Raw genomic sequence first — 6,236 nt, 5'->3', positions numbered from 1 at the left:
TATATATATTAATTGTTTCTTATAAAAAAGAAAATATTTTTTTTAGAAAAAAGTATGTAGAATTCTTTTATCTAAAATAAATACATTTCTTTAATTTAAAACATTTTTTAAATTTATTTTATCAATTTTAAAAATATATAGTTCAGAAAATAATTATTCTCTAATTTAGTTACATCGCATACACACAATATATTTAAATTAATATATTTTATATATTTATTTATTTTATTTAACTTAATATATTTAATATGTATAAATATATATATAAATATATTTTATATATATAAAATACTCTTTCTCTTTAAAATTATTCTGCTTTTACCTGAACCAGAGTGAATGTGTTGAAATTAAAATGACAAAACATTTGTTTTAGTCCATCCAAATATTTCCAATTCTTTCCACTACAAAACACACATGCACACCTCAACAGGCTTGTGCAACATAAGAGGAATCAATTTGGTTCTCTGGCATAGGGCGAGCTGTTTCCATTGGTCGATCCCAACATCACCTGCCAAGTGGCTTCTGCTTCAACGGGGCTGCAGATCACACGGTGGAAACATGTCTGCCATTCAATGTGTTGAAGAAAAGGAAACCAGCCCGGCGTGGACTCAGTATTCCTTCCCTGTAATATCCAGCTCAGCTGTGTTTTGGGGGATTGGCTTCAGCTCTGCATTGTTCACAGTGGAAACAGAATATTGGTCGGACCATTGTTTTTTCTTTCTTTTCCAAGGCCAGAACTAAGTGGCCAAATAACATTAAGCTTTCTGAAATCCAGGTACCATTGGTCCATCTGCAAACAGGCAGAAAAGACACAAAGTACTTGATACATAAATAAAATATATTTATATATATATATATTTATATATTTTAAATAAAAAAATATACATAGAACATTTTAATTAATATATATATATATATTTATATATATATATATATATGTAAGTAACTAAATTTGGAAGATTTAAAAAAGCAAATTATATATATATATATATATATACTGCATATTGTGTACGTGATGTAAGTAACTACATTTGGAAGATTAAAAAAAGAAAAGAATAAAACAAAATTTTAAAATATATTTATACATATACTTTTTGTCATAAAAAATACATTTCTTTAATAATAATTAGATATATTTCTTTTAAATAAAAGAATTATACATACTTTTTATAGAGAAATATTTTCTTTCTTTAATAAGAAAAATATATATATAAATATAAATATATATATAAATAGAAATATATATATACAAACATATATTATATATATATATATATACATACAATATTTGGGTTCTTTTTTTTATTTTTATAAAATAATTATTTTCAATTTATCCCATTTAATAACTGCGGGAACATACTTCAACGAAAACCATCGCTTTGGTAAATTAATAATGATGCCGAGTGTTTGATGGCGCGCCATCGTTTTCTAGAAGATTGGCAAGCGGCGCCGTGTTGTTATTAGACCGTCAGACCCGGTGCCTCTGATTCTAGTAAACACCACTTTTGACACTCTACCTGTTCACAAAGAGAAACACAGGGAGCACTCTTTAAGATTCACGATGATTGAACAGTTCTTTCACATCGGATCTTCAGCTGGAGTCGTGAGGAGTCACTCAGAAGACGTGTCGGCGTCAACATCAAATGTCGCCTTCTCATCAGAAGGGAAATTTCCATAATTACTCACAAGTTTTGGCAGAATTAGACGGTTTGAGTCTGCTGCTCCGGAATGACTTAGTTTCATTTACATACTCTTCACAGATTTAATGACGCTGGAGCTCTGACCCAGACCGGATTGGGGAGGGGGGGGGTCCTCTGACGGTTTAAGGACGCAAGTTATCTATGACATGGACTGCACCTGGAACCAACGTGGCGTTATAACTACTGCTACTGTTTTTAATGTATTGTTTTTTTAAATCCAATGTTATTCAGAAGGCATCTTTGCTTATTTGTCTTCTTCTAGTAAGTGTTTCATGATGCACCTGGGCTCCGATAAAAAAAAGACCAAAAAAAAGGACAATTAAATTTGCTCCATTTCGATGAGTCCAGTTTAGAATAAAACATGTTTGTGTGTATTCTCGAACATCACAGATGTTGCTATTTTTTTCTTTATTTATTTTTTAGCAATATAAATTTATTCGGGTTTCCAATAATACAGATACATTTAGAGCGGTGCATCAGACTCTCTACTTTGCTTTATTTTGACAATTACAAGGCATCAACATTTACACAGAGAGCTACACTAAATATATATATGTATATATAAATACATATATTTTTCTTATATATATTTTATTTATATATATTTTTTAGATATTTTACATTTTTCTTTTTTTTAATAAATCTTCGTTAGTTATTACACTATTTATTAAAGTAATTGCTCATAAACAGACCAATTTTTTTTGCTGACCTTTGACCTTGTTATGACCTCATTGTCATCCGATGTTAGCTGTCGACCCCAACAAAACAAAAAAATCTTTATCTCTTTCCCTATTCTCTCATATTAATAATACTTTTCCAACGACCGACCGAAAGAAGACATTTCAATCCAACGTGAGTACCTGTGAGTCTGGTGCGTTTGAAGGGCTCGTAAAAACTAACAACTAACCGCGTCCTACGACTGCCGGCAATTGATTCTGTCATGTATTTGGAGGAAGGCTCACGAATCGCCACTGAGGTGCGGTGACACTGGCGAGGAGCGGCGGCGGCGGCGGCGTGGGAGGAAGTGTTCGATGATGGCTTCACGGGTAAAATCCCCCGAGGACGCTCTCCCGTCTCTCGGCCAAAGTGGTCACACTTCACACGTCCTTATGGAAGTGCTCAGCGGGCGGTACGTCTGCTTTTATTGACTAAATATCTCCTATCATAAAAATAAGAAACGCTCAGTCCAGTCCCTCCTCGTGGGCATTTACCACCGTCTGTCGTGCAGCGCTCGACCGGGAGAATAATTCATTATTTACCCCGAAAAAATGAATTCTGAAGAGTGTCTGTCTGTTAATGCGTTCATTTTCTGTTGCAGGTTTTTCCTAAAAAGTATGCAGAGATTAATAACTAGTCTTTACTCAAGGACCACGTAGCTATTACTAGAAATGTGTGTGGTATTGTGTGTAATAATGTCATTGAAAGCTCCCACTTCTATAACGCCAACTATGTCATGAATGGCCTCCTTTTGAAATCCACCAATCGGATTCAAGGTCATTCTTGAAGGTAATATTGGAAAATAAAAAAATGTTCTCCATACAGCAGCAATTGAAAGATAATGAATGGAGAGTTAAGAGTGCACCAAGTAATGAAAATGTCTTGAAACACACACACACACACACACATACATATATATGGACAGTGAAGTGATCCGTATGGGTTATGTCAATAGCAATGTTGAAAACAGTGCAGTTTTAATGTCAAGGGTTACTGGGTTGCACTTGTGTCATGGCATTAAAATGAATTATAAAAGAAAATGGCGTGCAATGAATTTCATCATCGCTTCGTCGGGTGTACGGTATCGTGTACGGCACACACACACACACACACACACACACTGCAGCGGCGGCGGTGGCGTGTGGGTGCAGCCAATGGAGATCACTCCTCAGTCTCTGGAGTAATGCAAATGCACATTCAAATTTGCAAAGATCTCCAAACAATCCTCAAGATCTTTTTCTTTTATCTTTTTGTGGTGATGGAGGTATCCCCGATGGATCGATGTCCCCGATGGATCGATGTCCCGATGAATCGATGTCCCCAATGGATCGATGTCCCCGATGGATCAATGTCCCCGATAAATCGATGTCCCGATGAATCGATGTCCCCGATGGATCGATATCCCGATGGATCGATGTCCCCGATAAATCAATGTCCCGATGGATCGATGTCCCGATGGATCGATGTCCCCGATGGATCGATGTCCCCGATGGATCGATGTCCCGATGGATCGATGTCCCCGATGGATCGATGTCCCCGATAAATCAATGTCCCGATGAATCGATGTCCCCGATGGATCGATGTCCCGATGGATCGATGTCCCCGATGGATCGATGTCCCCGATAAATCGATGTCCCGATGGATCGATGTCCCTGATGGATCGATGTCCCTGATGGATCGATGTCCCGATGGATCGATGTCTCCGATGGATCGATGTCCACGATGGATCCATGTCCCCGATGGATCGATGTCCCCGATGGATCCATGTCCCCGATGGATCCATGTCCCGATGGATCCATGTCCCCGATGGATCCATGTCCCGATGGATCGATGTCCCCGATGGATCGATGTCCCGATGGATCCATGTCCCCGATGGATCCATGTCACGATGGATCGATGTCCCCGATGGATCGATGTCCCGATGGATCGATGTCACGATGGATCGATGTCCCCGATGGATCGATGTCCCGATGGATCGATGTCCCCGATGCATCGATGTCCCCGATGGATCGATGTCCCAATGGATCGATGTCCCCGATGGATCTGTGTCCCCGATGGATTTGTGTCCCCGATGGATCGATGTCCCCGATAAATCGATGCCCCTGATGGATCGATGTCCCCGATGGATCGATGTCCCCGATGAAGCTACTTTACAGCTATCGCCATCGCAATAGAGACTGGAAGGCATATCCGTTATTTCTTGAGCAATGTCTTATATCAAATATTACAAGTTCCCTTTTAGTCCTAATACATGGCTGCTTCCCCAAAGTCCATTTAATATTAATAGAGTTTGATTGTAGTTGAAGATTCTACTAGAAAGACACCTTTGGTTTTCTTGAATGAAGTGCTCATTTTTGATGCTTTTAAATCGATCTATTAATGTAAGTGATGATCAACAGATGAATCCATTAGTGAAGCAGCCCCTCCTGTGTAGTAACCCTGGTTCCACCATGTGAAGGTTCCCAATTAAATTACTCCAACAGCAAGAGGTCAAGGTCACCGTTTTAAGGCGTGGCGTCTATCATGTGCCGATGTATTTATAGGCTGATCAAAACAACGATTACGCAGGGTCTAGAGTGTGTGAAGGTCTAATCATAGTTGTGATCGTGGGTCACGGATGGTGTGAATCACGGAGGCGGTCGTGTCCGATGTCGACGTGAGGGACTGGCGGATGCTTCCGGACGCCAGTCACGCTCTCCGGTGAGTCCGCCTCCAGTTCTTTACTGGTTATCCAACCTGTTTCGTAATTGCATTCATCTGTTCGTTCAAATTAGATCCCATTAGCAAAGTCAACGTACAGACGCGAGTGGTTGCGATGGACTCAAATTTTCGACTGAATTGCGCGGCGAGGAAAGATCCGCCTCTATGGCCTCAACTTTGGAGAAAAATTCGCCCGACGGCAAATTACGAGAGCCAATCAGTGTAGAGCTGCTCCTCCGTTGGTGAATCCAACTGCTGCTCTAGTGAAGCTGGAAGAGACAGTTATTCAGACGTAGAGGTGAACGTCACCGAGCTGTGTGAGCCTACGGGTGATGTCATGTATAAATATATATATATGATATTAATGTTATGAACACAAACATGAGGGCGTTAGATGTTCAGACGTTTGTGGGACGTCCTCAACAAGTATCAAGCAGAACTAGAGGTTAGTTCTTCATGGTGGATGAAGGACATGATAACTGTTTCCATGGGGTAAAGCCACAGAGATAAGCTCCGCCCCCTCTGAGGCGCGAATGAAGCTAATGAGGCTCATGTGATTCGTTGAAAATGAGGGCGACATCTGATTGGTTGTGGGACGTCCTCAACAAGGATGAAGCAGAACTAGAGGTTAGTTCTTCATGGTGGATGAAGGAGATGATAACTGTTTCCACAGAGTAAAGCCACAGAGATAAGCCCCGCCCCCTTTGAGCGAGTAAACTCACCCGAGCAGATGGCCGTCGATCTCCAGGGGACCGATGGTGAAAAATAGGAAAGAAAAGAAAAGGTCTTTCCTGTGGTTTTGCACCTCCCACCACGGACGTCAATCTCCTCTCGGACGACGACTTTTGCGGCGAATATCCTCCCGACCGTCGTTTCCAATCTCATTGTTGAAGCCCCTAATTGCTGCATTTAAAGAGACGGGAAAGAGGTGATTCACCCGCCGCAGATTGTTACCAACCTCGCCACGACCCCACTAGTAATGTGTTCCTCCTCACTGTTTCCCACTCTGAGACACCGCACACCTCTTGACCACACTCTGATTCTTGAGAATAAAGAGCCCGAAGAGACCCGGGGCTCCGTTATGAAGTGAAATTGTCTCAATTTTGATAATGATGTTCC

This window comes from Pseudoliparis swirei, chromosome 16, assembly GCF_029220125.1.
Source record: "Pseudoliparis swirei isolate HS2019 ecotype Mariana Trench chromosome 16, NWPU_hadal_v1, whole genome shotgun sequence".
Classification (NCBI taxonomy): domain Eukaryota; kingdom Metazoa; phylum Chordata; class Actinopteri; order Perciformes; family Liparidae; genus Pseudoliparis; species Pseudoliparis swirei.
This window is presented reverse-complemented; position numbering follows the sequence as displayed.